The sequence below is a fragment of the Terrapene carolina genome, unplaced genomic scaffold, assembly GCF_002925995.2.
Source record: "Terrapene carolina triunguis isolate 2854851 unplaced genomic scaffold, T_m_triunguis-2.0 Scaffold66, whole genome shotgun sequence".
In the NCBI taxonomy this organism is placed as follows: Eukaryota; Metazoa; Chordata; order Testudines; family Emydidae; genus Terrapene; species Terrapene triunguis.
In genome coordinates, this window is record NW_020664417.1 from 76,326,403 (window position 1) to 76,350,289 (window position 23,887).

A 23,887-nucleotide genomic window follows, 5' to 3' on the forward strand; every position below is an offset into this window, starting at 1 on the left:
TGAGGCCCGTTAAATAGTCATAGATTTTAAGGCCAGAGGGACTATTCTGATAATCTAGCCTGAAAAACACAATACAGATGAGGCCATAGAATCTCACACAATAATGTCTGCTTCAAACCCATGACTTCTGGTTGAGCTAGAGCATATCATTTAGAAAGATTTGATTTAAAGACTTCAAGTGATGGAGAATCCACCATGTCTCTAGGTTCCAATGGTAAAATAAAACACTACACTGCACACACCATTTCTTCCCTGGGGGCGGAGATGAGAAAAAGAGTCAACCATACATGACAGATGTTAGTTGTGTTTCTTAATGCACTCAGATACTAATGGTAATGAGTGCAATATAAGAATATATATTACCCTCACTGTTAACAGTTTGTGCCTTAATTCTAGTCAGACTTTGTCTAATAAATATACCAAAAAGTCTAATTTCTTTCTTTTTCTGAGACAACATACAAATCTACATGGCTGTCTTTGTTTATTTCAAAGGGGCTCTCCCATTGCCCACCTGTTCAAACATAGCTCTGTAGAACATCAAACGCTCCAACACAATAATGTAAAGGTTCTGAATATATTTTCCATTTTCACCCAATTACCCATTATTTTCCTAAAGACTGTATTCAACACCTTTCAGCTAGCGGAACTTAATTACTGCTGCACATCAATCACAATTTTTAGGTCCACTGTGCAAAGCAAGCAGGATTCACTTGTGTATTGCGAAGGTCAGTCCTTTGTTTTGCAGTGGAAAAAAACCATAGTACATGCATCAAAAGTACAGATATGGAAATGATTAAAAGGGAGAATTTGGCTGTGTACACATTCTGAGTGGCCAGTTAGGCCTTTTTAATTATGTTTTAGCCATGTACCCGCTTCTGCTGGGATCTCCTCACACTGGAACATGTACAAAAAGCCTTATACAGATTCTAACCGGATAGTGCAGAGGAAATATTGATGGAGGAAGGGCAAAGATAAAACAGCATTCTCTGGAAATCAGGGTGAAAAAAAGGTATGAGGAAGTGGTGAGGAGAGTGACGCTAAAAGAGATTTTCCACCTGTCAGCCACTTTCAACTCACTCCTACAGTAAAAAGCAGTGGAAACTGTTCAATAGTGTTTTAAAAGGAGCAGGGCCAGTGCTGCCATTAAGGCAAACTAGGTGGTTGCCTGGGGCGCCAAAAAGCGGTGCCCCCAATTTTTTTTTACAGCGTTCCTGGGCTGGGCTGTCGGCGGCGCGCTGACACGTGCAGCTCAGACTCCCTCTCCCAGCACAGCGGCCGCTCCACTTCTCCCACCTCCCAGGCTTGTGGCGCCAATCAGCTGTTTGGCGCCGCAAGCCTGGGAGGGGAGGATAATTAGAGCGGTGGCGGCGTGCTCAGGGAGGAGGCAGAGCAGAGGTGAGCTGGGGTAGGGAGCTGCCACATGGCTCCCTGGTGGGGGGAACTGCCACAGGGGGGGCACCTCAGGGCGGGGGGGGGGCGGGGAGCTGCCGCGGGTCGGGGGGGGGGCACAAGGTGGAAGTTTCGCCTATGGTGCGAAACTTCCTTGCACCGGCCCTGCAAAAGAGAGGATTAAATTTACCCCTGTGAATCATGTAAGCACAGGGTCTATGTATCTCTTAAGCCCTCAAAATAGAAGTGGAAGGAAGATTCAAAACCTCAGGCCTGGTTTACACTACAAAGTTAGTTTGATGTAAGCTGCCTTGTGTCGACCTGTTTTTGTATGTGTCTACATTTACATTAGTTTCCCACTGATTTAAGTGCCCCATTATGCCAGCATAGCAACACTAGCTCCCTGAGTGGCGTTGAACCAAGGCTGATGTACGGAAGTCAACGCAGCATGAGTGTAGGCACTGTGCTACCACCAACAGCTTTCTAACAATGCCCAACACTGACCGCTCTGGTCACAATTGTTAACTTCACTACCCAGGGGTCACGCCTACTGGAAGCCTCCCCTTTAAAATCCCCGCTCATTTTTGAAATGCTTTTTCTGGTTGTCCAGCTTGGTGAACACACCTTTATCTGCTCTTTGTTGTGTGCAACTGCCCAGCTGACCATGCTGGCTACATGCTCCAGACGTGCTCCTGCCTAGAGTAGACAGGAGATATTGGATCTCCTGGGCCTGTGGAGAGAAGAGGCTGTGCAGGCACAGCTCTGAATCAGCCATAGAAATGTTGACATCTATGAGCAGATTGCTCAGGGGAAGCAGGAAAAGGGGTACAACAGAGACCAGCAGCAGTGCCACGTGAAAGCCAAGGAACTGCATCAGGCATACCAGAAGGCCAGGGAGGCCAACAATCCATCTAGTGCCAAGCAGCAGACCTGCTACTTTTACAAAGAGCAGCATGCCATATTTGGTGGAGACCCTGCCACAACCCTGAACACCACCGTGGATACCTCCAAGGAGTCGGAGCCACAGGCCCCTGCTGTGAACAGTCAGGAGGAGGAGTATAGGAGGCAGGTGAACAGGAGGTCCAGTAAAAAGCAACAGAGAGTCCTGTGGCACCTTTAAGACTAACAGATGTATTGGAGCATAAGCTTTCATGGGTGAATACCCACTTCGTCAGACGCATGGAGGTCCAGCTGTGCCATGAGACAGGACCTGTTCTTGACTTCACCACAGTCCAGCCAGTCCCTTCAGTCAAGCACGAGAGAGTCTCATATAGGGGAAGGAACCTCGGGTAGGTTTGAAAATGTATTTCCCATTATAGTGATGGTATCCCCAACTTAGCAGGACACAGCTATCGACTTTTCATTACTTTACTTGTATTCAAAGAGGTAATGGAAAAACAAAAAGAGGTAGAGTTACTATCTCTTTTTCATTCCCATCTAGAGTTGGGCAGGGGGGACCATGAGGAGCAGTATGTTTATGTACACTGGGATGTCCTTTTAATCCTTCTGAAAGATCTCAATGAAACTTCCATGGAGGTACTCTGCAATATTCAGCCCAAAGTTTCTTGGGAGGACTGCCTTATTTCTTCCTCCACGGTAGGACAGTTTCCCATGCCAGTCAGTGATAACTTTGGTAGACACCATTGCAGTAAACAGGCTAGCAGCATATGGGCCTGGGAGACTTCAGGATGCCAGCAGCAGCTGCACTCTCTGTGCCTCTGTTACCCTCAGGAGTGAGATATCAGCTAACATCCCCACCACCTGTGGAAAATGGTGCCAGTATTCAGTGCCATTGCCCTTTAGTCCCATATAGCTTCATGCAACTAAGCAATTCCTTCCTTGCGTCCCTCACCCCTGGTGGGTCATACTCACCATGGCTGCAGCTGAGAGTGGCACTGGGAACAAGCAGTCCAAAGCAGAAGTGTCAATAAGCTTGTCTTGTTTAACACTTTAGGCTCAAGGGAAGGAGACAGTTCTGAATCTTAAGTTTCGCTTTCCATTCCTACTATCCTGACAGTGGATCCTCTGTGTGTTTTATCTGTAGCTGCGGCCATTGCGGCCTTGAGGGGTTCCCCTCCACATCAGCAGAATGACTGACCCAGATAAGGAGTGGAAAGAATAGGATGCAGGAAGACATGTTCTGTGAGATCCTGCTGCGTCAGACCAGAGGGCCTGGCGGATGAATATTGCAGACTGTATGGAGAAAGAAAGAGCAGATAGGAGAAAGGTGCAGGAAAAGGAGAGGGAGACGCACCAGGACATTATGGGGCTTCTCCGTAAGCAAACTCAAATGCTGTAGACTCTTGTCCACCTCCAAATTCAACAATTTTGGGCTTGCCTCCCTTTTTTAATCCATCATGACCTCCACTATAACGTCGGTCTACCCCGAGCGTTCCATGTGGCCTCAGGGCTCACACACCCACCCCTACCACTCCACACCTGGGGGAAGCATGGACAACCACAACTTCACATACGCTGATCTGTGAGAGCCACAACTGATGTATGTGTAGCTACAATGGACATCAGTGTTACTTCCTCGTGTGTATATATTAAGGTTCCTAAAAAATTTTAATTTAAAAATGTGTTTACTTCCAAGTTCTTCAGATTTTTTTTTGAGCCACTTTCATAAGACAATCAAACTCCTTTCTTTTGAAAGTAATTAATCTTTATTAGTTTACAACCCATGATATATAATGCCTGCTGGGAGTGAAGGTAATGGTCTTGTACATTCACAGGGTCAGTGCCAAATAGTGCAGTTGTCATAAATGTACAGCAAGCACTCCAACATTAATAGGTTCACCAGCAGTCATATATGCACAGATGTGCAGCAAACACCACACAGGTCCAAACTGCCACCCCAGGTTGAACACAGCACATTGCTGTGGCTCACTAAAAGTGCTCTTTCAAAGCCTCCCTAAGCCCTATTGCTCCTTGTTTAGCTTGTCTGATAGCCCTTGTGAACAGCTGTTCAAAATCCACCTCACCCCTGCAGCAAGTTTTCCCCGTTTGCTTCACAAATATTATGCAGGACACAACAGGCAGCTATAACCATTGCGATATTTTTTGCACAGAGATCCAATCTAGTGAGTAAACAATGCCAGTGCCCTTTCAATCTACCAAAAGCACATTCAACTGTCATTCTGCACCTGCTGAGCCTGTAGTTGAATCTTTCCTTGGTGCCATCAAGGTGGTCGGTGTACGGCTTCATGAACCTGGGAGTAAAGGGTAGGCTGGATCACTATTTGCATTTCAATGTCGCCATTGGTAATCTGCCAGTCAGGAAAGAAAGTCTCTGCTTGTAGTTTTCTGAACAGTCCTGGCTTCTTAAAGATGTGAGTGTCATGCAACTTCCTTGACCAGCCAACGCTGATATCAGTGAAGCATCCCCATGATCCGCCAGGGTTCACATAACCATGGAAAAGTAGTTCTTTCGTTTGCTGTCCTCTGTGGCAAGGTGGTCTGGGGCCAAAATAGAGATGTGTGTGCCATTTATTGCTTCACCATAGTTCAGGAACCCCATTGCTGCAAATCCATCCATTATGTCTTACACATTGCTGAGCATCACAGTCCTGCATAGCAGGAGACCATTAATGGCTCTGCACACTTGCATGACAGTGGATTTTCCCACTCCAAAATGACTTCCCACTGACCAATAGCAATCCAGTGTATCAAGTTTCCACATTGTGATAGTCACTCACTTCTGCACTGTCAGTGCAGCTCTCATTTTGGTGTCCCTGCATTGGATGGCTGGGGCAAGCTTTGCACACAGATCAAGGAGTGTGACCTGGCACATCCAAAAGTTCTGCAGCAATTGCTTATCATCCCAAACCAGCATTACAATATGATCCCACCAGTCAGTGCTCATTTCTTGAGCCCAGACCACAGCTCCACTGTCTGCAGCTGCTTTGTGAATGCCACCAACAACCTTGAATTGGTTCTTGCTATGTCCCATAGCAAACTGACTGCCAGGGAATCATCATGTTCCCTTTCGTTCCTCTTGTGGCTTTGCAAATAATGGAGGATCAGCCATTCAGTGCTTACAACGCTCATGACAATAGTGCATAGCTATGCAGTCTCCATGCTTCTGTCAGAGCTGGTGGTCATAGACAAATCCCACATGGGTTTGTGGGAAATTGAAAATAGGTGTGAAAATTATGGGATAGAGATATTATGGGATGGAGAACACTGTATTATGGGAAGTTGATCCCTTGCTCCCAGTCACCCCTGGATGACTTGTTTCTGACCCACCATGCATTGCTAAAACCAGCTAAAAGGCTGTGCTGAACAGTGGTGTGTTATACACTGGGATACCTACCCATGGTGCACCGCAAGCACACCTGGTGAGTATGTGCAGTGCTGACACAGGAAAACAAGTATGCATGCACACGAGTGATATGCCATCTGTGGTAGCTGTATGCCGACATATCTTGCATTGGCAACACTTTGTAGTCTTGACATAGGCCTAGTTAATTTTTGTCCTTCCTGCGTGCTGTCTATTGCCCATAATATATAGTGTGTTCCACTGTGTTTCCTGGGAAAATTTGATACTGTTTTTATTTGCAGTGTTGCTGTAGCCATGTTGGGCCCAAGATATGAGAGACAAGGAAGGTGAGGTAATATCTTTTATTGGTTCGACTTCTGTTGGTGGAAGGTACAAGCTTTCAAGCTACACAGAGCTCTTCTTAAGGAAAGGAAGCAGAGTATCTGAGCTAAATACAAATTGGGACAGATTGGTAAACAGAAGAGGTAATGCATGTTGGAGGCAGTCACTTGAAAGGAAGTGGGCAACTGAACTGCTTTTATTGTGATTAGAGGAAAGTACCCAGCATAACTTTTTATTGCATCTTTGCCTCCATAAGCTGTGATTTTGCCACACATCAGAAGATAAGCAAGGTATGGGTCAGGTTAGTACTTGGATGCACAGGCACTGGCTTCCTCCAGCCCCAGGGGTGCTCAAACCCCCGCTTTGGCCCAGGTCCCGCCCCCACCCAACTCTTTCCCCCAAGCCCCCACCCACGCCTCTTCCCGCCCCCGCTCCACCTGAGGCCTCACCCCACCACTTCTACCAAGCCCCCACCCTGCCTCTTCTCCCCCGCACTCCACCCCACCCTGCTTCTTCCCACCCAGTTCCGCCCCCTCCCCTGAGCACGACCCATCCCCACTGCTCCCCCTTCCTCCCAGTGCCTCCTGCACACCGCAAAACAGCTGATCGCAGTGGGCGGGAGGTGCAGGGAGGGAGGGGGGAGCTGGCTGCCGGTGGGCGCTGAGCACCCACTAATTTTTTTTCCATTGGTGTTCCAGCCCTGGAGCACCCACGGAGTTGGCGCCTATGCTTGGATGGTAGATTACTGGGGAAACCCGACTGGTGAGACACAGAATGGATATCTTGAAGACTTGTGGTCATTTAAGAACCTATAGCATTTTTAAAAAGAGTAGAGAGAGGTATTTGTAATACTATCTTGGACAAATTCTATTGGGCCTCCCTAGATCCCTCGCATAATTTCAGGTAGATACAATATTCATCCTTTTTGACCTCAACGCTTGTACAGTGTTGCTGTGTGCTGTTAAACAGTTGTTGCACCTCACCTCAAAGGTGGCTGCATCTCTCCTTTGTTGTACTTCAGTTAGTAAAATTTGTTACATGTTTTGGCACTATCTATGTAATAAGATTCCAGGATTGTCACTCCATCTGTGTGTCACTCTGAAGCCTAGAATGTCTGTTGAGGTAGTGTGAAGCAATGGAAACAGCTACAAGCATAACTGAAAGCTCTGTTTGTTTAGAATATCACCAGGTTCAGTCATCACTGGGATTCATGGTCTGTTATCTCCCTATTTTTCTCAGCTATTTTCTGCTTTTTACACATTATGAATTACACTCATATGACAGCATGGGCTTTCACCTCATATAAGTATAAGATCATTATCATTACTATTAGCTAATTAGCTCCTGGACAACAAGTCCTGCCAGAAATGTATTTATTTATTTTGATTAGAGCAGTCTTCAAGAAACAAGATGGTGCAATGCATCAAGGTCTGAGTGTGAGGTTTGTGTTCCTAAAGCAGATCAGAAAAGAAAAAGTGACATGGTCTGGGAAATCAGCCCAAGAACTATTTAATTACTAATGAACATTTACCTTGGTTGAACTCCAGCTGAATTCATCCTCCACCCTCTCCCTTCTTCCTCTTTTTTTTTTTTAATCCTGGAAACTAGTATCAACAGGTCCTAGCATACTAATATACCTCATGGTGTGTTCACAGACCAGGCTTTAACTGGTGCATGACTGAATGTTTCAGTTCTGGCTGCGTGTTCTGATATTAACTGTGTTTGTCATGCTACATAAGGGCTATGATCAGCAGCTGGCCTCAGGCAAGGGAAAGTAATCAGTCTTTTGGAGAACTTTTCTAGTGGCTGCCAAGAATTTTCTGCATGAGGAAGCCTATTAACAAGCATCATGTGAGAGAATGTTTACAGAAAGTCAGAAAATGCTGACCTAGAATAAGGAAAATGTCCCCTCTAAATAGTTTCACGGTTGATTAACTCTATGATATTTCATTGATGGGATTTATAGATAAGGGTTACTAACTAACTACACAAAAGTGTTCTAAAAACACGTTAAAATGAACTATAGCTTAGGTTCGTACAGAAATTCTCTAACAGACACTGCATTTCAGGGGGCAAAGGAATGTTCTTTGTGTATAATATTTATGAAAAGCAAAATCCCAGAGCTCAAAGGGTGTATCTGACCCACTGTGCTGCTTAATATTTATCTAAACCTCATGACTTAGTGAGCATGGTGATAGCTATATGAAATCCTTGTTCAGAAATTAACTCATTGAGTTCCAGAACGAAACCTAATAAAAATGCAAGTAATGTAATGAAAATAAACTGAACAATTACCAATATCATATATGTGAGAATTAATAATCCAAAATGAAAGGGCCCTTTTCTTATTTGTCAAACCAGTTTCCAGTAGGTTTGCCAGAGTGGTGAATGATGGGTAACTGTGATAGGTCGGTGTAGCACCGTGGTCACTTAGGTAATTGTGTAACAGTGAAGATTACAGGCTTAACTGCAAGCAATTAACCTGTTCCAGGGCAGATTGCTGACACTTGGAGGCAATGGCTGGACTAATGAGGTAATCAGCTCAATAAGGGGAAGATACACAATTGGCAGGAACAGGAAGTAAATGGGGAGCGCAGAGAGTGAGCTGTGTGTGATAGAGGAAATTGGGTAGAAGGTTCCTCCTGAGAAATGCCTTTGCTATGTTCTGCAAAGCTTGGAATCTAAAGAGTAAAGATGCCCACGGGAAAAAGAAATGGGACAGTGTGTATGTTGCGAATAAGAGACAAAGCAAATGGGTCAGGCAGTGCAGCACATTGGGTAGCTGAGGGAACACCTCATGATAGTAACATAGAATATTTCTTCTCATTCAGTGGTCAGAACTGAAATGTAGAATATAAGATCTTAGTCTGAGAGAGGGATATTTATAAAAAATAGATTGTCAAGGATTTTTCTCAAGGCAAGTATTCCAGTATTATTTCAGATAGGTTATACAGTGCACTTGCCTCTCAACTTCTAGCAGACTGAGGTGCAGCTCTTTTTTCTGCTTCTTTCCCAGTGCTTGCAAGCTAGTTACAAGTGCAAACTGTAACGCCCAAAACCTACTAATAATTATTATTTAAAGCCCTAGATATTCTCTAGCTACAGTTTGAGCTCCTCCCTACTGATTTGTCCATGAACTCATAATGTGGGAGGACAGTCTTCATGCCACATCTCCTGCCATTGTTGCAAAATTGTTGGAATTTCCACATCCTATCCAACTACACTTAAAACTGAAATTTGTACAGATGACAAAACAGTGGTGTAATTGAGTAGGACCTGCAACATGATATGTGTTTGATGGAAGAGATTAGTACCCACATGTTGTCACATGACACACCTACCCTTAGTACTTTGAAAAAAATTCAAAATGTACTGTGAATTTTTTTCCGCTGGTGGGGAGGTGGGGGGGGGGTGAGAGGGAACCAAGCTGAAAAATGTTTGTTTGTTTTTAAATGATTTGCAGTAAAATTTGTTTTTCAGTAAACTGAACTGAGAATTTTTACTGAAACTTAAAATTTTTTACCAAAAAAATAAAGTTTTACTGAAAAAAAAATTTTTTAATGAAAAACTGGGAAATTTTGACCAAAATAAATATTTGGTTGAAAAGCAGACTTCTGTAGGGGAAAAGTTTTTTAAAAAAACCTTTTTAACCAGCTGTGGCAGTTGTAGACCAGCCTTTTCGTGAGTTTTTTATACTGCTAGACCATAGAGATGATTTTTTTTTCTGTCCCCAACTGGCATGTGATGGCATCACCTAATATCATTATTGTCACTTTGAGTACATGAGTACAAACTGTTTTTAAAAAAATTACAAAACAAAAATGTGTGTGTATTGTATGATTGATTGTCTCCATCTCCCTCAGCCTTCATAGGTTTCTCATCTGACTAGTTTCCAAGCTCTTCAAATCAGAGACCATGTCTACATCTGTTTGTGCAGCACCTATAATTAAGTCTGTGAGTTTCTCACAGAGGTCATGGAAGTCACGGATTCTGCAGCAGCTGGTGGTCTTGGGCCACTGCCAGCAGCAGCAGGAGTTTGGGTGTGGGAGGGGGCTCAGGGCTGTGGGTTGGGGCCTAGGTCCATGTGCTGTCTCCGCCCGCAGGCACTGCCCCCGCAGCTCCCATTGGTTGCGGTTCCTGGCCAATGTGAGCTGCAGAGCCAGTGCGTGGGGTGGGGGCAACACACGGAGCTAGGAATTGAGGGAGGGACATGTCACCACTTCCAAGAAGCCGCAAGGAGCCGGGTAGGGAGCCTGCCAGCCCCCACCCAGCAACAGCCGGGGTCCCGGGCTGCTTTCCCCGAGCACCTGCGGCACCCCCCGGGCCATCCCCCCCTGAGCACCCATGGCACCCTGTGGGCCGCCGACCCCTTGAGCACCTGCGTTGCCCCCGGGCTGCCTTCCCCCCTCAGTGCCTCCTGAGCCGCTCCCCCTGAGTACCCGCACCAACCCCTCGAGCACCCATGGTGCCCCCAGGCTGCCCCTCCAAGTACCCGCGGCACCCCCCGAGCCACCCCCTCCTGAGCACCCACGGAACTCCCCAGGCCACCCCCCCCAAGATTTAGTCAGAGGTATATAGTACACGTCATGGACAGGTCACTGGCTGTGAATTTTTGTTTACTGGCCGTAACCTGTCCTTGATTTTTACTAAAAATACCTGTGACTAAAACATAGCCTTACCTATAATGATGGAACCTGGATCCTGAATGGGACTGCTGGAAGGGCTTCAGGATATCACACAGAGTCTTTATTAGTGGCTACTTTTCCAGTACCAAGTTCAGGCTACTGTTTTTCTTGGTCTGAGCAGAGTAGTGCAGATAGAAATAACTACATGTTACTCGCAGAGCCAGTCCAGAATATGAAGTATGGAATTTCACAGCATCACCCCCTCCAATTTCACTAGGAGGTATGTTAATTCTCCGTCCGAAATTCCCAGAGAAGATAATCTGCAGCATCAGATGGGCTGATGTAGCCAGAGATCTTCCTGGCTGTGGTGTGTCCAAGGTCTCATTACTATGGAGGAACTCCCCAATTCTAGTTTGATGCACCGCAGAGAGCAGGGTCTGAATGGATCATATGCTGCCTTCCCCATTGTCAGAGGCCATGAGTGCAGGGGAGAGAAAGGGGCTTGGCAGCCAGTCTTGTGTGACAACCCACATTTTCTCAAATATGTTGCTTCTTGTGTGTTTTTTCTTAAATCCACACCTGCACATGGTAGTGTGCTGACAAGTACAGCTGACCTAGTACACTAAAATAGACATTTAAGCAGTAGTTTGTCCAGTGCTCCACAAGTCTGCAATCAGGTGGGACCTTCCAGCTGACAAAAGCATGCCCTACTGGGGCCCGGGTGCAGGGTAGAGTGAATCTCTTCCTCCCTCGCACCATGTAACGGTAGCTACCAACAACTCCCAGAAGCCCTCTTCCTCCAGATGGAGTAAGTCAAGTGGTAACTTAACTTTTGGGTGGGCTACAGTTTACTTCATTGTCCTTCTCCAGTGCCTAAAAAAATCCCAACTCCCATAGAAAAGCACCTGGAGACCCAGAATTCAGTCAGTGAGGATTTTCAGCAAGGATAGCACACGGTCAACCTCCCCACAATCAATCCAAAAGAACAAAAGGAATGAACTTAATTCTTAAGTACCAGCTTCATAAAAACTTATGCTGAAGTATAATTAATAATAATAATAACTTAATTTTTACCTCATAACATGGCTATTTTATAAGCCACTTGCATTATCTTAACAGTTAAACACAAGTAAAGAAAACAAATTAAATCTAAACAGTGCAGTCCCCACAGAAACACGGTGAGAAGAAACTCAGGAGTTCCCAGAAGCTTAGGTTGAGTTCACGTGATCACCAAATCTATACAGACTGCTGAGTCAAAAGCAACATCTTCCCTCACCTTGCTTGTAGAAATTTCAGTTGGAAGCCATGCAGACGCTTCCTCCTTCTCTGCTGAAATCACTGAGGCTATGACTACACTACCACTTATGTCGGTATAACTTATGTCACTCTGAGCAACATAAGTCCCGGTATGGACGGCACTATGTTGGTGGGAGAAGCTACCACTGCTAGTTGGGGGTGGATTAATTAAGTCGATCGGAAAGTTCTCCCCCGTCGAGCGGCTCCCGAGAGATCTTACAGCAGCACAGCTGCATCGGTACAGCTGTAAGCTCTCTAGTGTAGACACAGCCTCAGTTAGTTAGTCAGCTAACCAATTAACCAACCATTCTGTTAAGTATATAGATTTTTTTTTAAACCTGTTACAAGAAAAATACACAACTGAGAATAGCAAAGTAAATGACTTTTTCCTTATTATCACATTTAAAGAAAAGTTGGGGAATCAGACTAGTTCAAAACAACATTCAAAGCATACAATTAAAATAAATGAAATTATTTCTCCCTCCCAGTTTCCCCTTGCTATAATTAACACTGCCAGGGCATCCCTGTTGGAGGGTTAACAAAATCACTAACCTGCTGCAAAATACTTCAGAGTTAGGAACAACAGCCTGCTTCCTGCTCCTGGGCTCAGCTTCTCCCAGCCCACACAGGACACATGGCCTTCTGCAAAGCAACTGCCCTGACTGCTCCACCCTCACGGAGTCTGAGCCCAGCTACAGGGAACCTACTGAGCATATTCCAAACCCAACTCCAGAAACTTCTGAGTGTGGAGTGCTAATTATGCATCTGCCTAGCAACAATAAACCAGACCAACTCACTCCTACCCCCGCCTAGGGTTGCCAGGTGTCCAGTTTTCTACCAGAATGCCTGGTTGAAAAGGGACCCTGGCAGCTCTGGTCAGCACTGCTGAGCAGGCCATTAAAAGTCTGGTTGACGGCGCAGTGGAGCTAAGGCAAGCTCCCTGCCTGCCATGGCTCTGCACAGCTCCCAGAAGCAGCAGCATGTCCCCCCTCTGGCTCCTACACGTACGGGTAGCCAGGGGGCTCCACACGCTGCCCCTACTGCAAGCGCTGGTTCTGCAGCTCCCATTGGCCAGTTCCCATTGGCCAATGGGAGCTGCAGGGGCAGCGCCTGAGGATGGGGCAGCGTGTAGAGCTGCCTGGCCACACTTCCACGCAGGAGCCAGAGGGGGGACATGCCGCTGCTTCTGGGAGCTACTTGAGGTAAGCGCCGCCCAGAGCCTGCACCCCTGCCCCCCCCCCCGTGCCCCAACCCTCTGCCCCAGCCTGATCCCCCTCCCACTCTCCAAACCCCTTGGTCACAGCCCCCAGCCCAGAGCCCCCTCCTGCACCCCAAACCCTTCATCCCTGACCCCACCCCAGAGCCTGCACCCCCAGCTGGAGCCCTCACCCCTGCCCCAACTCAGAGCTCCCTCCCGCACACTGAATCCCTCATTTCTGGTCCCACCCCAGAATCTGCACCCCCAGCCAAGAGCCCGTACCCGCTTCCACATCCCAACCCCCTGTCTCAGCCCAGAGCCCCCTCCCGTACTCCAAACCCCTTGGCTCCACCCCCCACAAATCTCTCATTTCTGGTCCCACCCCAGAATCTGCACCCCCAGCCAAGAGCCCATACCCCCTCCCACATCCCAACCCCCCGTCTCAGCCCAGAGCCCCCTCCCACACGCCGAACCCCTTGGCTCCACCCCCCACAAATCCCTCATTTCTGGTCCCACCCCAGAATCCGCACCCCCAGCCAAGAGCCCGTACCCCCTTCCGCATCCCAACCCACTGCCTCAGCCCGTAGCCCCCTCCCGCACACTGAACTTCTCATTTCTGGCCCCACCCCAGAGCCCACACCCCTAGCTGGAGGCCTCACCCCATCTGGCACTCCAACCCCCTAAGCCAGCCCGGTGAAAATGAGCAAGTGAGTGAGAGTGGGAAGAGTGAGTGACAGAGGGAGGGGGGATGGAGTGAGCAGGGGGTGGGGTCACAGAGAAGGGGTGGGGCATTGGGCGGGGCCTCAGAGGAGGGGATGTGGCAGGGGCGGGGCAAGGGTGTTCAGTTTTGTGCAAGTAGAAAGTTGGCAACCCTACCCCCACCCCTGCATAGATCTCTTAAAGAGATATTTCCCTATTAGGCTCAAGGGTTATAGAGGGAACATTCAGTAATTGGGTCTAGCTCTGTGCATTATGGAATTTAGTGCCCTCAATGCTCTAGGCCAGACTCAGTTGGGAACTAAAGATTCAGGGCCTCCTAGGGACAACTGAGATTGTACTGGTGCTGCTGCTTTGCCTCCTCAACAACATAAACACATGCCCTGACATGTTGCTCAGTGATAAGGAAAGCTCTACTCCACCCACACAGTGCTGCTGCTGTTCACTCTCCCCCTCACCCCACCCCTCATTTGGTGTCTGGACACTCATGAAGGAAAATGTTAGCAGCATACAACTGTGATCTCCTCCCTCCTGTAACACATCCCTATGGCGCCTTACATCACTACTCTACTGCTCTTCCTCCTCCAAAGCCTGAAAAGTGGTAGGATTCTTTTTCTAAGAATAACTCAGAAATGAGTGATCACTAAATGAATTCTTCTCTCCGGGTGAGTATCCTGACCCGAACAGCAACAGCCTCTAATTGAACAACCTGTTTCACATCCTCTGGACTGATTTGATAGCCCCCAAGTCCCTGATTACTTGCTTGTAAAAGATCAATATTTCCATAAAGCAGATTGCTGTGGCCTGCAACTAGTAGAAGATCCATGTTGCAATGATGAAGCTCTGTTGTTACTAATGTTAGGAGTAGTGCATTCTGTCTGCCTGAGGCCTAAATATGTCTGTTTGGAAGACAAAGGTCTGTATCTTCTGCTGTTATGGCTGTTTCTCTTTGTTACGTTCTGAGTAAAGGCAGGTAGTATATTTTATAAGGGGCACTGCTTACCAAACCAGGGGAACAGAGTTCCCCAAACCTCTCTCCATGGCTCTGAAGCAATTAAATGAGCTAGATCAGCATCTGACCTGACCCTTCACAGCTTAGGACCATGGAGACACACACATACAATTATTTTGTGTCAGTGACTGTGACGATGCTGGACAGTTACAAGGCAGAAGACACCATGCAGTATATATATTTTATCTGAGTTGGAACATGGCTTAACACATTAAGAAGCGATAGCCTTCCCAAAACTATTTGTCAAAGCCTTGGCAGAGAGCCTTCTAAAGGAGCCACAGAAGCCTCTGCATACCTTTTTCAGCTAAACCCACACAAGCACATGTAATGCATTACTTTGTGTGAACATGATGAGAGAAAATTAAATGTAAACTCTGTGCCCAGCCTATTAATCTTACAGTATACTAAATTTTCCAGGAATGAGGCTGAAGGCAAAGCCTGAAGTGTCCAGAGGGAAAAAGTTTATTTTCAGATTCCTTTGGAGCTGATGTGAGCAGGAGAAATGCTATTCACTTCACATTAAGCAGGAGAGTGTTGAAGTGGGTGGAAGAGTGTGCAGGATGGGGATGCAGGCCTTCTGTGGCCTGGCTAACTTCATGGTCCTACAGGATTACACTTTACAACTTCCTCTCAGCAGCGTTTCTCAAACTGGGGTCTATGGACCCCCGTTACTCCAGGGGGTTTGTGGGCGCCGCTGATCAACTCCTTCCTCTCCCTCCCAGCGCCTCCTACATGCCGAGGAAAAAAACTGTTCAGCGGTCTACAGAAGGTGCTGGGAGGGGGTGGGAGGAGCAGGGATGGGGTGTGCTCAGGAGAGGGGGCGGAATCATGTCCGGGGCCGCCAACCCCGCTGATCAACTCCTCCCCCTCACTCCCAGTGCCTCCTGCACGCCAGGGAACAGCTGTTCAGCGGCGTGCAGGAGGCACTGGGAGGGAGGGGAAGAGCGGGGATGGAGGGGGCGGAAAGAGGCAGGGAAGAGGAGGGGCAGGGGTGGCACGGGGCGAAAAGAGGTGGGGGGTAGGGCTTTGGGGGAATGGGTGGTGTGGGGGTGGGGCCTGGGGCCTGGGGCTGAGTGGGGAGGCTTGGGGGGTCCGTGAAAAATTTTAAATCAAAACGGGGATCCTCGGATTGCTAAAGTTTGAGAACTGCTGCTCTACAGCATCTGGTGCTGGTTAGTGATAGAGACAGGATATTGGACAAGGTGGACCTTGTATAGCATCCTATGTTTGAGCAGTGCTGGGAGTAAGCTGACTGTATGGTCATACATCTATTTTGGTAATGATGCTTACCTGCATGCTTTTTTTCCTATATTAATTTTGCCGAAAGGGGAGGAAGATTTACTCAATGATTGTTTGAGAATAGCAGTGTTGGGATTTGGCTGACTGCATGACCCTAGATATATTTTGGCAGTCCTGGAGGTTGCTTTGCCCTGTACTCTCCCATAGGATTTCTGGCAGTGCTAGTGGTAGGCTAACTGCATGCTATCCTGTGGTACAGCGTATAGTTGAGCCTGATGTTTTCACATGAGGTTGCATTTTTTAAAATTTAATTCCCCTCATATTCCTAGAAACAGGGAATAATTAACCAAAGAGGAATGGTTGATTGTTTTAGCTGCTAGTGGAAGAAGAAGAGGAAACTTGGATGCTATAGCCCCTGAACCCAACCCCAACTCAGGGACAGTGTTCGCTCTACCATTGGAAAGGCAATACCTGATGAATGAGGTTTTGCCCAAATCAAACCCAAAACACAGCTGTCCTGCCCCGTCTCTAACGTTAGCCCTAACACATGAAATGTAACATAGAATTGTCATGATTTCCAGCAAAACTGCGAGGAAAGGGGCCAGTTTTAGCTCTATGTGATGCTTTCAGAATTCTCTATACCCTAGCTCCTCCAGGGATTTATTATTCACTTTAAATTAATTACAGGTTTCAGAGTAGCAGCCGTGTTAGTCTGTATCCGCAAAAAGAACAGGAGTACTTGTGGCACCTTAGAGACTAACAAATTTATTAGTCTAATAAATAGACTAATAAATTAATAAATTAATAACTAATAAATTTGTTAGTCTCTAAGGTGCCACAAGTACTCCTGTTTTTTTAAATTAATTACAGTACAGTAATTTAAAAACATTAAACCTATTTTAAACCACATCTTATTAACACCATGCACATGTATGGCACTGTAGAAATGATAATCAGTAAGGCTGCGTGTCTGTCACGGAGGTCACGGAAGTCACAGTGACTTCTGCAGCGGCCAGTGTGGTTGGCTCTATGGCTGCCCGAGCAGATCAGACAGCCCCTGGGCCACCCCTCAGCAGCAACAGCAGTAGTTTGGGTTTGGGAGGGGGCTCAGGGATGGGGCAGGGGGTTGGGGTGCAGGGCGGCACTTACCTCAGGGTGGGGGGCTCCCTGGAAGTGGCTGGCATGTTCCTGCAGCTCCTAGGCGGAGGGGCCATGGGGCTCTGTGCACTGTCCCTGCCTGTATGCACCACCCCCGCAGCTCCCATTGGCTGAGGCTCCTGGCCAATTGGAGCTGCGGAGCTGGAGCTTATGGCAGGGGCAGTACGTGGAGCCCCCCTGGCCTTCCCTCCCCGTAGGAGCTGCAGGGACATGCCGACCACTTCCAGGGAGCTGCACAGAGCCGGGTAGGGAGCCTGCCAGCCCCGCCAGCCCTCCCCGGCCAGTGCAGGGGTCCCGGGCCACATGCCGCCCCGCCCTCAGCACCAGTGGGGGTCCTGGGCCACATGCCTCCTCAGAACACTCAGCCCAAGTTTTAGTTAGGGGTATATAGTACAAATCATGGACAGGTCACGGGCTGTGAATTTTTGTTTACTGCCCGTGACCTGTCCATTACTTTTACTAAAAATACCCGTGACTAAAATGTAGCCTTAATAATGAGCAATAAAAATATATGTGGAATTTTTAAAAATGGGCTGTTTTTAAATGGTTCAACCTACATTTTTAAAAAGTGATCATCCTAATACTTTTTTAATTTTTTTAGAGTAGGCTGGAGTGTGGGAATATGAGAGATCAGAGCACTTTGGATCCTGGAGAAGCGTAGCCATTTGCCTCACACGTCACTAGGCACTGAGGTGCAAATGGTGTCCATGTCTTTGCTGCTGAGAAGGCATGCAACTAATGCTGTGCTGTTGTGAAAAGGGGGACAGGATTCCAGACGGCTGCCCAGAGTGTGTGGACAGCCCTGTGTGACATGGAATTCAGCCTCAGGGGGACCTGCTGCACAGTCACACAGAAGGCACAAGTGGAAGTAGGAGTCACCATGCCTCAATGGGTCACAGCTGAGAATGCCAAATTCAGGACAAACTGCTGCGAAATAGGGCAGACTCTCCCCAAAAGGTGGTTATTCTATCATTAGATTATACAAAGCTAGTAACAAAAATGAACTTCTATCTCACCACACTGGTAAACAAAAAGCCAAAAATGCAGTCTCCTTAGGCATCCCAGCCTTTGGCTCACCACCCAGACACTGGACTAAATGATGAGTAGTTACTGAAAATAAATTTCATCAAATGTAGGGTCCTTTGACTCCCAGGAGATCAGCCATTTAGCCAGGTCAATATATAACTTAGATCTTACCCAATAATCATGCTGATGTCAATCCTTTAATAACTAAAACTAAAGGTTTAATAATAAAAGAAAAGATCAGGATCAGAGCAGTGATGGAATAAACTGCTGGCTTGTAAAGTCTCTCTGGTAACTTCCAAAAGATTGGAAGGTCCTCAGTCCATAGTTCAAAATGCTCCTTTTAGTTGTAAGTCCACAATCCAGAGAATCAGGGCAGGAAAGAGGCAAAATGGAGATATCTCAGGGTTCTTTTTATACCCTCTGCCATGTGCCTGAAAATTTACTGTCTCAAACAAAGCTCACAGCCCAGGTGCCCGGAAAATTACTGGCCCAAGATGGAGTTTAGGATCATATGAGCATATCACATGCCCTTACATGCTTTGGCCCCTTGTATTCTGAGGCGTCCACAGGAAGAGCTATCTGGGCGGAATGAGTTTCTTCTATAGCCCATTGTGAGAGTGACGTGTCCTTAATGGGCCATAGCTGTCTGGCCTTGATGTAAATATTATCTGGTGGGTGTTACCCGGGAACACAACACATGTATAAGATACAAGTCCCTGGCCAATATTCATAACTTCAGTTACAAGGATGACACGTACATATAAACCGGATAACCATACTTAGCAAATCATACCTTTTCCACTGACACCTTAGATGCCATATTTTGTACAAGTTTTGTTGCAATTGTATAACAGTGGTAGCAACAATGATACAAATGGTCATATTCAATCATACAGCATCACAGTGGGGTGTGGACCAAAAGAGCCAGATGCAGAAAATCTGCCACTGAGGAGATCCGTCCATGCTCGCTCGCCCCCCAACCTCCCATCAACTCCTGCAAGAAGCTGTATAACAAGCAACACAACCTACTCAAGACATTGGTCTGAAGAAAGCTCTTTGATTCCTTTCCACTGACCACAACTACCCCCATTAGTGTCTGATCTGGCTAATCAGGGCAAGCACTAGACAGATGATTTGCACTTAGTCATGTCATTTGTTGTTCTGAACACCATACACACTATGAGTTCCTGTTCTATGCAGAGTGCTTTTAGTTTGGGTTGGGTTGGGGTTTTTTTTTTTTAATTACACTATATGCTGATTACATTATGGCAGCAATCTGCCTTATAGGGCCTGTGGGTGAAACTGATCCAATCCAAATTACATTTAAGTGGACTTAAATGTATGGTATTTGGCTCCAGTACAAATGAATAAAATTGAAATAATGCTTATCATAAAAGCAACTGATCCTGTCAGCTACTTTAAATACCACAAGTTCCTGCTTGATTCTGATTTAATCTTTCAAATGTCACACTGATGAGATACAGCCAGTGGGCATTTTCTGACAAAAGCTCTACATTTTGTGTATAAATACACATTGCAGTGATTAACACCTTCAGTGTCCAGTGTATCAGCAAGTTTTGTGCTTGTGTAACTCTCAGCCATCACATTTGTATTTCACTGAAGTCTGTACAGTACAGTTGATGTTGTGATCTAGGACTGGGCACAGTTATTTTAGAAGGATACTTTGAAGTTATCTTGATGAGAAGGAAGCATTTCCCTCTGCTTTACTAGCCATAAGGGAAATGCAATTGGCCTAGATCTCAAGTTTCACAGGCTGATGAGCAGTCTGGGACATTTGCTTTTCTGACCTACGTTTGAAACAGTGATAATAATCTTGCGTGTTATGCCTATCTCAAAAGCATTCCTTTTGATGTTAACTCTTGTCGCACCATGACAAGTCTCACAAGATTGTCATGAATCTGAAACTCTCACCAGTATTATGACGTTAGGGGTATTGAACAACAGTTCCTCATGTTTGAAACTATCTACGTAGTTTGCATTTATTCAAGATCCCTGCTTTCTCCTATTACTTCTTATGAGGCTGAAGGTACAATCTACCTTCAGTTAAGATGGGCAACCTTTCCCTTTACCCTTTGCAGCTGGAAGTGACACTGCTCCTTTTAAAGATGGTCGCCATCTTCCATTGTTTACAATGGAACTGAAACCAGGTTGCCTGTAATGAAAATAACTCCCCCCTCCACACACACACCTGGTCTCTCTGTCGTGTAAACTGTGAAAAGACAGGGAAATATGGAGGAAAGAAGGAACTAAGGGTGATGGGGAAATGCAAGATGCGAGGGAGTTACTGATGGAGGTGCTATTGGGAGACTGAGAGGATATCGGCGGATTGTGGAGGCAAGGGGCAGGAGAGGGCCTGATGGGATGCAGAGGAACATGGAGAGAAGGAAAGAGACTAATGGGGTCCAGGGGAATATGAGGGATTGTAGACAAATGAGGAGTAAGGGAGGCAATATATGGGGGCAGGTGAATGTAGGAGGGCAGGTATGGGATACGAGAGGTGTGTGTGGACCAGGAGACTGCAGGAGCAGGGAGGGAGAATGAGAGTGAGGCAGGAACCTGGGCGAAGGGCAGGGAGTGAGACAGAGAAGAGATAGGGAACAGAAGGAACAGAGGAGAGTGATGTGGGGTAGAACAGAGAGGTTAGGAGTAAACCTATGCAGAGAACAGAAGTTCAATTTTGTGAAGGATTTCAAGATTTCAAAATTTGGCTTTGCTTCAAATTGGGACAACTCTCCCCAATTTTGAAATTCTCTATGAAGGAAAATTCTGGAAGAAAAATGGTTTTTGATCAAAATGTTTTACTTTGATTTTGACATTTTTTATATTATGACATAAAACACTACAAAATTTAAAAAAAAATAAACAAAAAGTCATTTCAAGTTAAAAGCTCAAAATATTTCATTCAAAAGATTTTCTCATGTGGAACTGTATCAAATGCCTTATTGTAATGCAGGTAGATTAGATCTACTGCATTTCTTTGATCTAAAAAAATTAATGTTTCAGAGAAGGAGGTCAGGTTGGTCTGGCATGATCTACATTTTGTAAAACTATGTTGTATTTTATCCCAATTACTGTTTACCTGTATGTCCTTAACTATTTTCTCTTTCAAAATTTGTTCCAAGACCTTGAAGTCAAACTAACTGGCTTGTGGTTTCCTACATCACTTTTCTTCCCTTTCTTAAAAATAGGAATTATATTAGCAATTCTCCAGTCATAGGGCACGACCCTGGAGTTTCCAAATTCGTTAAAAAACCTTGATATTGGGCTTGCAATTTCACATGCCAGTTCCTTCACTATTCTTGGATGGAGATTATCCAGGCCCACCCAATTTAGTCCCATTAAGATGTCTGAGTTTGACTTCCACCTCATATGTAGTAATTTCTACTTCCATATCCTCATTTCTATTAACCACCCTGTCACTGCCCCTAAACTCTTCATTAGACTCATTAAATAATGAGGCAAAATATTTGTTTAGGTGTTGGGCCGTGCCTAGATTATCATTAATCTCAACCCCATCTTCAGTGTTTATTAATCTTCCCTTGTTTTTGTTTTATGACTATAGAATCTTTTACTATTGGCTTTAATTCCCTTTGCAAGGTCCAACTCTGCTTGGCTTTTGGCTGTTCTCACTTTATCCCTACACTTGCTGACCTCCAAGGAGTAGCTTTCCTTGCTGATCCCTCCCATTTTCCATTCTTTGTAGGCGTTCTGTTTTCTCTTAATCACCTGTTTGAGATGCTTCCTCATCCTGCTTAGTCTGCAACCCTTCCCCACGAATTTTTCCCCCTTGCTTGGGATGCAGGTTTCAGATAGTTTCTGCAACTTTGATTTAAAGTAATTTCAAGCCTCCTCCACATTCAGATCCTTGAGTTCTTCAGTCCAGTTCACATCCCTAACTAATTCCCTTAATTTTTCAAAGTTTGCCCTTTTGAAATTAAGGACCCTAGTTGAAGATCTATTTTTGTTTATCCTTCCATTTAGTTTAAACTGAATTAGCTCATGATCATTCGAACTCAGGTTGTCCCCTACAACCAGTTCTTTTATGAGGTCCTCACTACTCACCAATACCAAATCTAAAATGGCATCACCTCTTGTTGGTTTGATGACTATTTGGTGGAGAAATCTGTCAGCTATCACATCCTGGAAAATCTAGGCCCTACTATTATTACTAGCATTGATCCTCCAAACTATATCTGGGAGGTTAAAGTCTCCCATAATCACACAATTCCCAGTAGAATTTATTTCATTCAAAACACTAAAGAGGTCACTATCTAAATCAGATCCTGGGGGTCTGTGGCATACCCCAAGCACTATCTGAGGGGAACCTCTGGTAGCTTTCTTCCCCAAAGTGATTTTGACCCAAACGAACTCTGCCTTTTCCATTCCATCACTTCTAATTTCTTTACAGTCTACCTCATCATTAATACACAATGCTACTGCATCACCTTTGCCTTTATTTCTGTCTTTTCTGAACAGCACATACCTGCACTCCAGTCATGACTACTATCGCATCATGTTTCTGTTATCCCTATAATATCTGGTTGCACTTCCTGCACCAATAGTTCTAGTTCCTCCATTTTGTTACCCAACCTCCTTGCATTGGTGTACAAACATCTTAGTTGTTTCTGCTTGGCTTTGCCCAGATTCCTCCTATTGGGTACAGGCATTCTACTACCAGTATCACCAACCTGATTGTTAACTTCATTGGTACTGGCACTATCTTTCCTCTTAATATCCATTCTCCTACCCACTGCTGTTCCTTTCTCCACTGCTGTATCCTCTCTTTCTTGATCCTCACCCGCTTAGTGTTAGAATCAGGCAGAGAGATTACATGAGCATCTCCCAGCTGTCTCCTCTGAGTTCCTAGTTTAAAGCTCTTTTAATCAGTTGTGCCAACCTCTATTTCAGAAGCCTATTTCCCTCCCTGCTCAGGTAGAGTCCATCCCATGAGAACAGCCCTCTGTCCATGAATGCCTCCCAGTGGTCAAATGTGCCAAAGCCCTCCTTAGAGAACCACTGCCTGCACCATCTTTTAATCATCATAATCTTGTCTTGCCTTCATTCTCTTCCTCTAGGGACAGGTAAAATCCCACTGAAGATCACCTGAGCCTCCATTTCCTTAAGTATCTTCCCCAGCCTGGCATAGTTTCCATTGAGGCATTCCAGTGAGAATCTAGCTATATCATTTGTTCCCACATGAAGGACAATCAGTGGATTCTTTCCTGCTCATATTAGGATCCTCTATGAGTCAATGAACTTACTTGTGCTTTATTTGTCTTTGTCAACATTTGTATCCTTCGTCATGCTAAAAAAGATTATTGAAGTGAATTGACCCTATGTCAGATGTGGAGTGAGGCAGTTTTCAAATAATTTTCATGGAAAGGTTACAAACATTTTATTCTGTGGATTTGAAAAGTGAAAGTAGAAGACTGAAAAGCTGAAAAAGGCCTTTAAACTTGCAAACTTAGGGAAGGCAGAATGCAAGTGAATGAAGACATTTCCAAAAAGGGTCAATACACTCTCTCTTTTTTCCCTGAAAAACATAATATTTTTGTTCACATATGCTGCATGTTTATGTCACTATTATGTCACTATTAGTAAAA